A 16,528-nucleotide genomic window follows, 5' to 3' on the forward strand; every position below is an offset into this window, starting at 1 on the left:
CTTAGATCTTGATCATAGTAAGGAGCTCGTAACAAAGTCTTCAAATCTATTTGAGTCCAGGATTCAAATTGACTTTCCTTGCCATAATACTCCCTATGTGCACTCTTTCGAGTAACCAACCACATTTGTTTCTCTGGCTCAAATCTCCAGCAAGCCACCTCTGATTTGTTTCCCACTTCATCGTAATGAGTAGATCCCAATTCCATTACTAGTCTGTCAGGCCTTATTGAGGGATCCTTTAGTTGAAAGTTCTCATCCAGAGGATTCATGTCTTGATTCTTCATTACCAGCAACTGTTTCTTTCTTTGCTTTTCTTGTTCTTTCTCTAACTCTTTCTGCTCACGTCTCTTCTTGGTCTTGCTGCTTAGCTTCTTTGGTTTTGCAGCCAAACAAGCTTCTAGAGCTGCTGCACGTTCAGCTTCAGCTGCTGCATGAGCTGCTGCTCTTTGCTCCTGTGTCTGCTCAGGTCTTCCAACATAGAACTGCTCATCCTCTTTATCAGCAAATTCATTTCCAAACTTCTTTTCAAGTTTAGCCTTCAGATCATAGACAGTTGACATTAACATCCCTACATCCCCTTGCAGTTGATCTATAGTGAGATCTCTGTTTGTGAGTTGAGACTGCAGAGAGGAGATCTGGGCTTCTTTTAATGCAGCGTCTTGTTGTAGAGAAACAATCTGAGCACTTTTCAGTTCTCCATCTTGTTCCAATATCACGACACGCCTTTTCAAACTTTTAACATACTCTTCTTCATCACTATCGCTTTCATAGACTTGTCTTTTTGCGCTTGCATATCGAAATGCAGCTTCATCATGTTCTGTTGTATGAGCCCCACTAGAGCTTCCTGCTTTAAACTGAACACCACCACTTGAACTGCCTGGCCGTGAGGGGGTGGTTTCAAAGTCGAAGTTGAAATCATAAAAGTCTGTGTCTTCCAGGTCTATTTTCTTCGATGCATCAGTTGTTGGTGGATCAGGTTGAGGGTCAACTGCAGGAGTGGACCCGAAGGTAGTCGAGGGCTCAGAAAGAGTGTTGTCAGGTGCATTGTCGGTCTTTTGTTTCTTTGGAGCAGATTCTTCAGTCACATCAGCTGTTTCTTGAATATCAGTAGTGGAAATGGATGGAGGGTCTCCATCACCACCCTGTAAACTTCGAATCAAAGCTGCAAGATTATCAGAGGTCACTGGCACTGGCTCACGAACAGCATCCTCTTCCTTATCAGACGTCACTATCTCTATTTCGCTTTCGGAATCAGTTTCTTCACTGGAGTCTGTTTCTGATTCAGTATCAACTATAAGAACTTCTTCTTCAGCATCACCGCCTGTTGTACATGCTGCATGAGCTGCACGTCATGCTCTTCCGCTATCTGTGCATTTAGTGGAGGCGGAACTGGAGCAACAGGGATGACTGGAGGAGCTGGTGCAACATGAGCTCCTTATACAACGTCAGCAAACCTCCCATGCTTCTCAAGAGCATATCTTCCTTCAAAATTATGATGTTTGGCTCTTTTGTTTCCGCATGCATTCTCAAAGCATCCTGGCCCCATTGGCTTCAAATTGATGTAGTTTGGCCCCTTGACCGACGCTGGGTATCTCTCGTCAAGAATCATCTGCATAAACCTCGGGTACAACATAAATATCTTCTTCTTTGGATCCTCCAACATCTTCTTCATGTTATTAAAGATGAATGCTGAGATGTTGTAATCCCATTCATTCACAAGTGCTACAACTGCTGAAGTTTGCGTCTTGTTTAGTTGATCCCATCCACCCTTGTTTTCAGCAACACATTGGAGGAAAAAGTGAACTAACAGCCTCCAGTATGGTGGAAATAGCTTCTTCAGCACAGTAGGATATCCTCCTTCATAGCTCATCCTTCTTAAGGCAGCTTGAACTCTATCTTGATCGTATAATGTAGGATGATGCGGCTGATCTCCCAGTCTTAGCACCTCTCAAACCACTGCTTCAGATACAATAATCTTTGTCTTCTGCACAGTAGCTTCAATAGATCCTGCACCTTGCCTGTTAATCTTTGCAGTATTCCAAAATGTGTTGATGCAGTTGCTGCAAATTACAGGATTTTTTCTTAAGGCATGCGTGAGAGGACAGTTGTTTAGACCCCTGATTAGCGATCCAAACAACTCCGCTTAATCTGCTGGAGGATCTGACAGAAAGCCTGCTTGATTATGGAATTCATTGACCTCTAATTGGCGTTGATTTCCTTCTTGCAACATTGAGCCTGCCATTTTCTGCACTTAAAAATTGTCGTTAAATTATTTGAAGGTTTACTTATATTTGAGTTAACGACAAGTTGACAAAATCAACATGTCGAAAACTTAAACATAAGCAGCCTTTCACAGTAATTAGTCTAGAAGCAGTCCAAAGGTCCATTAGAAAAGGGTTCAAATGATCAGGTCAACGGTCAAAGGTCAATGGGGTTCATTTCGGATGAACTTCTTCATCCGGAATGAAATTCCGTCTGTAGTCATTCGTAATGGTCCTCATTTGGTCCGGAATCATCCGGAATCATTCGGAGTCATCCGTGATGATGATCTTCTTGTCCGTAATGATCCGGAATCATCCGTAATGCACATTGACGATCCGGAATGATATACCTATGGTCCGTGATCTATCCGTAATCAGTCCGAAATGAAGCGAGTTGAGAGAGAATATTCAGTTGCGTCCGTAATGGTCTGGAATTGTGATACGGACTCTTGTCTGTTTCTCATTAAATACTCCAAAATGATTATGGGCCAGGCCCATTTCGGATGATCCGGAATGATGGGCCTGTTCAGGATTGACCAAGTCAATTCCTAATGGGCTTCATTCCGAACAGTGGGCCATCCAGATTCAAAGATTTTATCATTATTTTATTCAGCCTTTTTTTCAAAATAGCAAAATACCCCCTTTCAAGATCAAAGAAACACCCCACTGAGCAATCATTAAAAAAATATTAAAATAATAATAATTAACAAAAATAGTATGCACAAAATTCCAACATAGGGGTGTTTTTGGGAAGACTGTCACGGGATCAAATCGTTCTCGAACTGATTAAGGGACACTTTTCAGCTCTTCGTTTACTTAGGCTGGTCCATGCAATTGTTGATATGTTTGTCCTCTTAAATCCACCGCTCAAACTTCAATTTTTTTGCTTTGTGATACGCTTTTAGGTAGAATTATACTGTAACATCTGTGTGTCCCATTCCAAGGCATACCCCCGCGATCAAGGTAAGCACAACGGTTTATCGTAGCAGGTGAGTATACTGAGATCATCCTTTTTATTTTTTCAACGCCAGACTTCCTTGTGAACAGGTTAGTACTTCCGTACAGCAAAGAGACCAAGGAAGTTCTGACGAGGGCGAGACAGATACCTTAAACGGTACGAATTTGGCTATGATAGCTCACGGAATTCTCTTCTTTTTATGAGATTTCTTCCGTTTTCAGGTTTTGGCCTTTTTTGTGGCTCTTTTAGCAAGATATCCTGACTGTGCCCGGGTCTGCATATAGTCTGGATGCAACAGAGGGACAACCCTAATATCCCGGATGATTTATCAGTATAAAGACCCGAAACCTCAGATGTTGGCTATCTATCAACGTAGGATTTAAGACCATGAAATCATACGTCGTTGGTCTGTTACCCACGAGATGTCCAGTCCATTATGTTTGTATCACTTTACTTTTTTTTGTTTTTCGAGTGGTAGACCTATCAACACATCGCAGTGGAGCCTAACCTGTTTAACATTGAAACCTTACGTGTGTTAATCAAGTTCTTTAACACGAAAGCTAATTTCATTTCCCAACAACTTTTCTCCCCCTAAATTTGTGCAAAAGTAGAATACCTTATGCCCAAATTTACCAGATGGAACACATAAAAACCCCTTATTATTATTTACAGGAGTTTTTTTTAAATGCTCAGTCGGTGAAGCGAATCATTTTCAAGAGGTCTACAAGCACATTGAACCTAGAGATGCTGACAGGTTTCATAAAAAGATCTGCTGTGTTAGCATCAGTATGGATCTGTTCAAGTTTAATAAGACCTCTGTCAAAGCAATCTCTTATGAAATGAATTTTAATGTCAATGTGCTTGGTTTTGGAGTGAAAAACAGGGTTTTTAGTGATCTGGATGGTGGCATCGTTATCACAATAAATAGTTGTATCAAGATAAGTCAAACCGTAATCCTCCAGCTGATGTTGCATCCAAAGAACCTGGGAGCAGCATGCAGATGCTGCAACGTACTCTGCTTCCGCTGTGGAGAGAGATACTGTCGGCTACTTCTTGCATTGCCAAGAAATGAGTCTGTCTCCCACGAACTGGCATCCAGCTGATGTAGACTTCCTATCCCTGTCAGTTCCTCCAAAATTTCTATCTGAAAAGGCAAACAGATAAAAGTTCGAATCTCTGGGGTACCAGAGTCCGAGTTTAGGAGCTCCCTTCAAATATCTAAAAATTTTTTAACAACAGTTAAATGAGTGAGTTTAGGGTTAGCCTGATAACGAGCACACTGACACACGACGTACAGAATGTCTGGCCGACTTGCAGTCAGATACATTAGTGAGCTGATCATCGAGCGATACAGTGTCTGGTTGATAGGACTTCCCTCTGGGTCCTCAGTCAACAACAGCCGTTCTGCAATTAGGGAGTCACTTGGCTTTGAGTCTGTCATGCTAAACTTTGCAAGAACGTCAGTTACATATTTACTTTGGTGAATTAATATTCCTTGATTGTTCTGACGGACTTGCAGGCCCAAAAACATCGTCATTTCTCCTAAAGAGCTCATCTCAAACTTTTTCTTCATGACTTCTTCAAATTCCTTGCAAAGAGCATCATTAATCGATCCAAAGATGATGTCGTCAACGTATATTTGAACAAGGATAACGTCCTTGTCAACACGTTTGATGAACAATGTCTGATCGATCATTCCTCGGGTGTATCCATGAGCGAGCAAATGTTCTGTCAGGGTTGCATACCATGCACGGGGTGCTTGATGCAATCCGTACAGAGCCTTGTCCAACTTGTAAGCATACCCTTCCTTTTCTTGATCAATGAAGCCCGGCGGTTGAGCAACATAAATTTTTTCCTTGACCTTCCCATAAAGAAATGTCGTCTTAACATCCATTTGATAGACAGTAAATCCCATAAAAGATGCGTATGCCAAGAAGATACGGATGGCTTCTAGACGAGCGACTAGGGCATACACTTCATCATAATCTAGGCCTTTAACTTGACTGAGACCTTGGATTACTAATCTGGCCTTATTTCTCACAATCACACCAGAATCATCTTGCTTGTTACGAAATACCCATCGTGTGCCAAGGGCTCGTTTTCCTTGGGGCAGCTTCTCAAGTTTCGATACTCCGAGCCGTTTGAACTGATTAAGCTCTTCATGCATTGCATCGACCCATCCAGGTTCCTGCAAGGCAAAATTAATATTTTTAGGCTCAATTTGTTATATGAAACAAGAATACAAGCACGTGTTGATGTCTCCAGATTTGCTGCGGGTTTGAACGCCAGCAGATACTGGGCCGATGACATTTGTGATTGGGTGACTTTTCTAAACATGCTGCGGAATTGCTGTTACATGAGCTTGCATATTAGATTGCAAATTTGAAAAGCTTCTGGAAGCTATTCCAGATGGCTCCCCCTCACTTGGTGCCGTGGGGTTGATCACATGTGTATCTACAGTGCAATCAGACGGAGTTAAATCTTGAAACAAAGACGCTCCTTGAACATTTGACGGCCCGGCAGAGTCTTCAGTGTTGTGGGCTTCACCATTTGAGTTATCTGTTGGAGGTTCAAGACGCGACGCTTGAGTGGTTGAAGAATGGCTTGTATTTTCTTTGTCAAATCCCGATGGATTCACAGTGAGTTTTCTGATTAGATTCTGCAATGGCACATTCTCATCTTCATCTTCAATAGGAATAGTCATTTCTTCTACTGTATTTTCTGCAACAACAACTTCATCAGACAAAATAGGAAAAGATTTAAACAAGGAGGAATAATCATATAGCCAATCAGGTTCAATGCGAGCGTCTTTTGGATTTTCTTCCAGCCAGTCTACATGATATGCTTCCACAACTTGCTTCTTGACCTTGTTGTACACACGATAAGAGGTATTCTTAGCATAACCAATGAAGTAGCATGGATCTCCTCGAGCTTCAAATTTTCCCTTGGAGTCCATGAGAAGAAGGACGCATGGGCAGCCGAAAGTGCGAAAGTGTTGCACCGAGGGTTTTTTGACCTTCAACTATTTCATATGGAGTTTTCATGTGACGCTTGTTAATCAAGGCATGATTCTGAACGTAGCAAGCCGTATTTACTGCTTCAGCCCAGAATATAAGTGGAAGCCCTGAATCTATCAGCATTGTGCGAGCAGCTTCGATGAGAGTACGGTTGCGTCTTTCTGCAACCCCATTCTGTTGAGGGGATCTTGCTGTGTAGTATTGACGGTCGATTCCCTTGAGGGCACAAAATTCGTTCAGCTCAACATTCTTGAATTTCGTTCCATTGTCACAGCGAATAGTCTTCACACGTTCATTTGACTGATTCTCCATGAGTATTACAAATTTCTTAATTAAACCCGTTGTCTCGCTTTTCTGCTCCAAGAAGAATACCCAAGTGAAACGTGAAAAATCATCTGTGATGACCAAGCAGCCTTTCCCCCGATGCTGAGTACATTGACCGGACCAAATAAATCCATATGCAGCAATTCCAAGACCTTTGAAGTGGTGTGAACAGGTTTGGACTTATGAGGCCTACGATGCTGCTTTCCTCAAGCACATGCTTCACATTTCTCTATTTGCATGAAATCCTTGATTGGCAAGTTCCTGACCAGACCTCCTTTTGCTAATCGATTCAAATTTTTCGTGTTCAGGTGACCCAACCGACGGTGCCATAGCATAGCATCATGTTCAGCAATTTCTGAAAACAAACAAGTAACTTGATCAGTAGGAGCTTTATTCATATCAATAACATAGGTATTTCCTCTTCGTTCAGCTTCTATCAGAAACCAGTCTTAAGGTATGAGGATTCCTGGTTTCAAGATGACACATCCACTCTTAGTGAAGAGAACTTTCATTCCTTTGTCACACATCTGCGATACACTCAGCAGACTATGCTTAAGCTCAGGGACATAGTTAACATCTGAAAAGGTGAGGACGCCATTCTTGACAGTGCCTTTCATGGTGATTCTTCCTGATTCTCCTCCCACGAAATTGACACATCCACCGTCGAATATCTTGATATCATTCAACTGGGATATGTCTCCCGTCATGTGTCTAGAACAACCACTATCGATAAACCAGAGTTTAAAGATAGCCCTCCATAGTCGTTCCTGCACATAAAACGGAATCAGTTAGAGACTAGAACCCAGGCCATAGAGGACCTAAGTTTACCATCGCTATCTGTTTAGGTAACTTCGCGAAAGATCATATAGTTTTTATCACTGTTTGTGACATTGGGTGGCGTGGTAGAAGTTGATGGTTGCGAACACGGAGACTGGGATCTAGCAGGACTTTTTAGTCTCCAATCTTTGGTGTCCGAGACACTTCTGTTTGATGAAAAGGATTTTGTATTTTCTTGAAACCTGTTTGTTTTAAAAAACTTTTTCTTTTCATGTTTAGCAAGATTCTAGTCTCTGTCAGAAGGCCTTGCTTTGGGATGTCGATTTTTGATAAAACTTGAGTGCATGGCCTTCTGATGGTAGATGTTCCTAGAGTAGTAGGGACAATGAACACAATTTCTTGCGATGTGTCCCGGAATTCCACAGTTAAAACATGTCTGCCTTTTTGAGAAAAAGACATCTAGTTCGGCTTGCGTTATTCTCGAGAACTGATCACGTCTTTTCCATTCATTTGACACTGAGTGCTTTGGAGTGTGCTTGTTCTTGGAGGAACCTGCCTTACAGCTGTCAGCACAAGAGTAAGTATCCTCAACCTTTCCCTTGAGCTTGGGTTCAGTTTGCTCGAGATTTGAGTTTTCCCTACTCGCATTTTTCCTTTTCGGCCTTCTGTTTCTACGTGACCGCTTTCTTTTAGGGGGAACAAATTCAGTTGACTCTGTTCTGTTAAGGTTACTTTTGGGATCAATAGGTGAGTGTAAAAGTGACTTTCACATCTTCCTTTTCTGTAGAAACCATGTCCTCAGGAGAATCTGTGGAGAAGGTTTCCATAATAATTTCTTCTACAGTTTCATCATCTGATTCAACTGTGGAATTGATTTCTATGAATTCCTTCTCCATAGTTTCCACGTTTCCATGAGTTTCTACAGAATTGGACTCTATGGATGTCTCATCTTCAGTCAAGTCACCTTCTGAGTTCTCGACATTGGATGATTCTGGTAACTCAGATGATGAGCAGTCTGTGTCTAAGACAACTTGACTATCTTCTTTCGTGATGCTGCAAGAATCTGATTGATCATCACAATCGGAAACACTCGAAGATTTGAGCTCATTATCTGGGATCCCTGAATCCTTTGTTTGATTGCCAAGATCGTTAGATGATCCCTGCTCAACAGTAAATTCTTCATTATCACTATTAGTCACGTCAAAATCATCATTGCTGCAGGGAGCATCTGATGGGTCATTCAATGTTTCAGACATACAGGTGTAGTATTCCGAATTATCAGAATTGTTTTTTGAGTGTCTCGAATTCCTCAGACGACACATCAGGCTCTCCTGCCACATCATTCTCAACATTTACAACATTTTTAGCATTTTCAACACAGTCATTTTTATCACATGCATAATCTAAAATAATAGCACCAAATTCATCAGTCTTAGTGGGAACACCCCAAGTCTCAGCAAACCAAGAAAAAACACAGTTCCAAGCATAAATGCCATTTTTATCAGAAATAACATTATCAGTAGCACTTCGATGTGATTCATCATCCTCCTTAGACTTCTCTTAAGTTCTTTCTGACTCTGCACACAAACTAGAACAGTTAGTATTTTCAACAGAATCAGAATTCGATGAACTTTCCTTCATCTCCTCTGCGAGTTTGTTAACTGGTTCCGTTTTTGTCTCAGTTTCGGCTTCTGCATTTATCACGGTTTCATTTATTTGATCGGACTTATTATCTGTTGATTTATTTTGAACATTTTCATCTTTAACAAAGCTCATTGGTTTCTTGAAATCAGCATGTGGATTCCTTTTAGACTTAGATGGATCATAATCAACATAATCACTAGGTTTGCCGTACATCATAGTGTCATAATTTTCCATTTCCTGCTCAGTGACTGGCAATCTGGAATAATTATGATTATATGGTGGTGGGACCTTTTTATACCCCAAACCCTTTCCCTTGTTTTCTTGATAAGCAAGTTGCACATTACACAGATTTTGAACTGTGGCACTGGAAGTATCAAACTTCTTGATGTTTAACTCGTTCTGTTTGTACTTTCCAGTGAGGAGCTGTAGCTCACCCTTCACAGAGTCACATTCAAGAGTTTTGACTGTGAGTCTATGTTTATAGTCATAAACCCAACATTGCTGCTGGTTCATGTCTCTGGGAAGTTGAGCTATGTCCTTTTTAAGTGCTTCGATCTTTTCATAGAGAATTTTATAATTCTCTCGAATACTGATGTACTTTCCCGTCACAGTATTGTAATCGGTAATTAATGCTGAATTTTGAGATCTCAGCAAAGCAACCTTCTTCCTACAATGTTCAGGACATAAAAGGGAGTTTACCGTCTCAGCGAGTGACTTTGGTTCCTCGGTCATGGCCATCAAGCACTGATGAACCTTGTCCACAGCAGCAGATTCAGACAGGTTCATAGATTCCACTTGAGCAACAACATCAACCCAGTTGAAGCCATTCTGCTCTTGAGCAATCAAAGCTCTTCCAGCTCCAGAATTACCCTGTCCACTTGAGGTAGCAGTTTCAACAGGCGTGACTAGAACCATAGACCTTTCCTTGTTCCTTGCTGCAGCTGCCTGAGTAGCTTCATACCCTATAAGAACCTTCTTGCAATCCCTAGAAAAATGCCCTGGCTCATAGCACCTGTAGCACCTCAGCCTGTTTTTCAGAAAACCTGTACTAGCAGACATAGGACGACGTCCATATCTTTTTGCAAACTTATCAGTTTTAAAGGCTGACATAGCCATGTTCCAAGCCACATCCAGCTCATCCAAGTCCTCTTCCACGACTTGATTCACTTCTGGTGTTATTTCTGTTGAAGGTATGAGTTCTCCTGCCAAGAAGGCATTGAAACTGTTGATCATAGAGGCTGCAAGAGCAAGTTTTTCTTCATTCTGTTTGGTTAAGAAAGCCATGTGATCCACTGACGGGGTGTTCTGAGGAGAAGACTGAGTGTTTGAACTAAAAGCAGCATTTGCATGTTGTGGCTAAGGCTGAGATTGAGAGTGTGGCTGGGTGTTTGTGGTATTAACAGCAGGTGCTTGAGAGGTAGGAACAGCCATCCCATACACATAGTTTGGCTTTGGTGCAGCAATGGGACTGAAGACAATGTTTGGGTTGTGATTCACAACTCCAGGAATAGGACTGAAAACTAGATTTGGATGAGCTTGAGACATCAGTGCAGCATTGTTTGGACTAGTTACTCCAGCAGCCATCAGAGAGTTCTTGTGATTGATTTCTCTTTGCTGATTATCAATCTCGCAAGACTTAATGGTGGCAATCAGCTCTGTTAGCGTCATTTCATTCAGATTCTTGGTACGATTGATCATAGAAACCTCGGCATCCCATGCTTTAGGTAGAGAGTTAAGCAATTGACGATTCATTCCACTGTTTGAGATGTTGATTCCAGCACTCACCATTTGAGATACAAGTTTAACAAACCTTCTGATCTGATTTTCAACCATTTCTCCATAGATATGATTGAAGGAACTGAATTGTTGATTCATCATGTTAATCCTACTCGCTTTCATATCAGCATTTCCTTCAAACAGATGTGTTAGTTGATCCCAGATTTCTATAGCACTTTTGCAGTTTCTGACTCCAATCGAAATATCTGGGCCAAGTGCCATTGATAGAGTTCCATAAGTAGCTTCATCATCTGCAACGACCTTCCTGTCATCATCAGTCTAAATGTTTTCGGGCTTCGGAATTTGAGTTGAGGGTCATCTTCAGTTGCGTACATGATAGTACGTGGCCCGTTCTTGATGCTTCTCCAAACATGAGGCTCTTTTACCTTGCAGTATTGCTCAAGACGAAATTTCCACTCATAGTAATCATCACCGTACAAGAACCTTGGAACTTTGGTGGATGTACCGATAACTTGGTCAAGTTCTTGATGAAATGCCAAAGACTGAGTCTGAATTGCAGCAAGAGTGGCATTAGCGAGATTGGCTGCAGTAACAACACCGTTCATAACACCGGATTGGTTCAACATGATTGAAATGTGGTTCGAAATGAGGTCCGAAATGAAATCTGAGGTCCGAAATGAAATCTGAGGTCCGAAATGATCATTGATCCGAAATGAAACAAGTTCGAAGTGAACAGTGGTCCGAAATGACTTTAATCCGAAATGAATTCTAATCCGTGATGATGAGTCCGAAATGAGACAAGCAATCTTCAAACAGTGAGATCCGTAATCACTAAGTTCTATCCGAAATGGCTAACTTTAATCCGTAATCTGGTGATTGTGATTCAAAATCTGATGATCTTAATCCGAAATCTGATGATGTTTGTCCGTAATCTGATGATCTTATCTGTAATCTAATGATTGCGGTCTAAAATCTGATGATTGCAATATGAAATTTGATGATGTGATCCGTAATCTGATGAAGATGATCTGAAATCTGATGATTATGATCCGGAATCAAGCAAACTTCAAGTCCGTGATGATTAATGACAATCCGAAATGGTCCGAAATCTTCTGAAGGCAGTCTGAGATCAGCAGAAACAGTCTGAAATGCAGCAGAAACTCCAGAAAACGAAACAGTAGCAAAACCAGAACAGTAACAGCGAAACAATCCAATTGTGATATCAGATCCAAGCCTGGAAATTAGGTTCAACAGGCTCTGATACCAATTGTAAGTCCCGAAACCGAGATCACAATGATATCGCACAACTCGTAAGGTGGCGGAATCACACAAACGAGTTGAAAAGAAACAAGAGATGAAGAATAAAGATGATTGATATTCAAATGATTCACAAATCTTGCATACAAGTAATTGTCTAATACAAGATTCTCCAAAACCACCACACATGCACCTATTATATCACCTTTATTTATAGAAGGAGATTAGGGAGTGTGCTCCCGAAACCCTAAGCCCATAACTTACCCAAATAGGCCCAAAACCCATAATTAACCCATTACACCAACTAATCCACTACTTATCTTATCCATAAACCTTAAAGGGCCTAACAAAAAACGCAGCTTTAATTGTTGAAATGAAATAATTTATTTAAAATAGCAAACGACGTCCAAAAATTATGACTCCAATGCCATTAGAAGCGTATTTTGAAATAACACGTTATAGACTCAAGAAAACCCAGTTTTCGTTATATTATGACCTGCTTACAGCCAACTGAAGTTGGGTGTAAATGCCAAACAGCTTTCTGTTTTCCCTCTTTTAATTCCTATCGCGAGTTCTATTGGTTCCGTTACCATGTTTAGCAAGCAATGACGACATTTGTACATCACATACAACAGGTCATCATCAAAAACTCAGATTATTAATCACCCAAAACAACAAGAAATATCCAGATTTAAACCCACAAACAATACCCTATAACCGAACACATAAGCAATTTAATCACCTTGCAAACATCATTCCTAGCAACACATACTACATGTATCAACATAGAACATCAAAACACATCACAATCCAGAAACCGCAGCCATAATACGAGGGCTTAATCAATAATTAACAAAACTAAAATGATGATTAAGGTGTTACTGGGATTTAGGAGGTGGTGTAAAACCAATGGAAGCTTGAATCAATGGCTTGAAGCCTTGTATAGCGTCGATCTACAAGGGTAGAAGTATGGCAGCCATTGAAGTTGTGAGTTAGGGTTTTGGGTTCTAATAATATTCATGAAATTACGTAATTAAAGGGGTGGAGAAGTGTAGGCGGTTTAGGATGGGAGTGGGCCGATTGTTTAAGGGGAATTGGGTTGGTGTTGAGCCTATAACAAGTAGTATGAAATATGAGAAATTATAATTTTTAAATTGGATGTGAATATGTGGTTGCATGAAGGTTATGTTGGTTCACAAATAAAAAGCACCAATTGCTTGATTTGTCATGGCTTTTTATTATTTAAATATATATACATTTTGTTAAACAACTAATCTAAATGCATAAAAAATTCAATAATACAAATGTATAATGTTCGTGCTACGGATCGGGCCTCATAAGTTCCGAGCTATGTAAGTGGGTTGAATCGACAAGCGAGACATGCACTTTGGTTCAAACAGTTCGGGTCGATCCAACGCGATATGGATAAAATATAATTAATTCATCAAATGAAATAAGTATATGATTTGATTTATAAAAATGAAACAAACGGGTTTTTACCTCAAAGTTACGGGTTATCACATCAAAGAATTTGAATCTAGCAAACAATCCAAATCAACTAATTCATCTGACTCTCCATGTGATTCCTCATAAATAACTAATTGTGAAACCTCAGAATTAGTTGAATCTGCTGAATCTAGTGATGAGTCACCTGAAATAGTTGAATCAGAACCAACAACAGCGGAATCAGAACCAACAACACAAGCTTCTGTTGAATCTAGTGATATGTCACCTATTGAATCTGAATCAAGCTGTGAAACATTGACTGAGCCCACAAGATCTGAAAATTGAAACAAAAAGGCCAGTCAAAAATGTAGAAGAATGTGAGGAAGCCTCGTCTAAGTTTAAATGTGTGATCGATATTGATGCTTCTACTTCGTGTGCATATGAGGTAAAAGTAGAGGATTAGGTTGAGGGGGATGATATTGTTTGCCAAGAAACTGCCAATGTTCGTTTGAAAACATCAAATTTGTCTGTTCATGCTCGTCCATATGTGTCAAATAAATATGTGTCTCCAAAGCCAACAATTTTAAATGAAAATGCTAAATTTAAAACTGACCGAAAACAGTTTTTACCAAATCGTACCGTTACACTCGTCTCGAAATTTCGAGTCCAATGATATATATTGTTCAAACACTTTTTCGGAATTTTCGAGCCTTCTTTTTGTCCTAAAAATCACACGAGTCCAGCCGTGTAGTCGGTTTGCCAAGATTGTTTGCAGATCAAATTCTGCACTTAAATATGTTTAAAATCGAACACGTCAGCTAATTAAATTCCACCGTTACGCACACTCACACGCTATAGTTTGGGCCGCACACACTAAAGTCGCACACTCGATAACTTGGGCGGTACACGTGTATAGTTGGGCCGCACACTTGTTAGTTTGGATCGCACACTGACTGTTGGGCCGCAACTTGCTATTGGACCGCACACTGTTAGTTGGACCGCACACTAAACCTCTTGGCCCGCACACTAAACCTCTTGGGCCGCACACTACCAATCTGTATAAAATGTACACTCCAGGTCGCACACCTCAACTAGCACACTCCAAGTAGCACACCTCAGGTCGCACACTTATTTTTATCCCGTACATAAGTATTTTTTATGGTAAATCACAAACAAAATCCCGAAAATCAAGGAATAATTCGAAATTCAATTTTCCAAGATTCTTTCCACCAAAAATCCCTAAAACGTGCAAACACAATCCGTAAATTTCTAAAACAGGTCAATTGAAGAATCTTTTCGAATTGTTTTTATCTTCAACATTGTTCTTCGTGTTCTTGATTGCTCTTCGAATCTGCTCACACCTTTCTTCTTGTTCTTCGAGTAATATCCAGAAAAACCGAGCCTTCGAAAGACTTCTTAGACTCTGATACCAATTGTAAGTCCAAGAAACTATCAACTAGATATCAGAAACACAATCGAAGTGCGGAAAACTAAGAAAGTGTAGAAATAAGATGAAGAAAGTCGATTGTATTGATGAATATTGCACACAGGATCAGCGTCTTGTCTGGTACAATTCGTATAAGGCACAAAATCAATCAACAACCTACTCGAAAAATGTTAAGCAAGAACAACAACCTTAAAATGACCTAGGTACACCATGTTTATTGTTATATAGGGTGACCTAAATACAAACTGGGCCAAGCCCAAACCGTACACTCTAGACAAATCAACCCAATACTATCTAACCCACTAGAAGAACTAAGTCCAATCCTTATAACTGTGTTTGATAAAGATAAACGTAAACTTACTCAATTATATGGCCTTACAATATTCCATTTATCTTAGCTCCTATTTGGCGTAGTTTGATTCATTCGTGAAACTCTCATATGATATAACACAAGCTAATAACTTATTGGTTATATAACTCGTATACAAATACAGTTATTTATTGTCCAAAATTAGTGAAAAATCATTTTCACCAATATTTTTCCAACAATAAATATTCAAGTTTTCTATAATAATGAGCCAAATGAAACATATGTGAATCCTGGTTACTAATAAGTGATATATTTTTCCAAATTAACTTGAAGTATGTGTTTTTTCTTTAACAACAATTTTCTACAGATAAATATCACACAACCTTGCCGACACAACTTTTATAAGGATAAATATCATACCACTAGATTAACTTCAAGTTTTCTAGAGGTTTTATTTTTCTCCTGTGGGTCCAAAAAGGTTTCACCGTTGCCATTTTAGTCCACTGGGTTAACTTCATCCATTTTTCTGTTAACCAGAAGGGCAATTCGGTCATTTTATATGTAATTCTGTTAACTAGAAAGACAATTCAGCCATATAAAACGACCGAATTGCCCTTCTCATTAGCGGAAATAATGGACGAAGTTAACACAGTGGACTAAAATGGCAACAGTGAAACCTTTTTGGACCCGCAGGCGAACAATGAAACATTTTGACTAAACTGGCAAAATGGCCCAAACCACAAGAACTAAAATGACATTTAACTCTTAAAAATATAGTGAAAAAAATACTTATCTTAAATATTAGCTACGTTTTATAATTATTAAATTTAAATAATTTTACACTATAAAGAAGCAACTTTTTTGTGTATCAGGAGTTGTACCCTAAGTTTGGGGAGTTTTTTTTTAAAAAAAAAAAAAGAAAACTTGATTTTTACTTTTAACCCAAACATTTCATATTTTGTATTTTAACCCCTTTTAATTTTTTTACTTTTAACCCAAAGTTTTTCATCTTTTATAATTTAACACAACACTTTATTATTTACAACTTTGGTCCCCCATACTTTTTATCTTTTGCAAGTTTTTCGTTTTACGTTTCGTTCTAAATTTTGAGAGTTAACATGTCGTAGCGTGCATGTGAGGTTCAACGTTTTTTGCTCTATTTTTTCATATTTGACAGACCCCTCGCAACGCGTCCATTTTTTCCCTTTTGAAAAGTTCACTGCAACGAGCAGGCCCTAGATCGACTAAGTTATTATTTTCTACGTTTTACGTTTCTGGTTAATTTCTTCGCATTAACACACTGTAACGGGTGTGCGTGGTTCAAGGATTTTAGTCTGCTTTTCGTTCAGT

The sequence above is a fragment of the Helianthus annuus genome, chromosome 17 (assembly GCF_002127325.2).
Source record: "Helianthus annuus cultivar XRQ/B chromosome 17, HanXRQr2.0-SUNRISE, whole genome shotgun sequence".
Taxonomy (NCBI): Eukaryota; Viridiplantae; Streptophyta; class Magnoliopsida; order Asterales; family Asteraceae; genus Helianthus; species Helianthus annuus.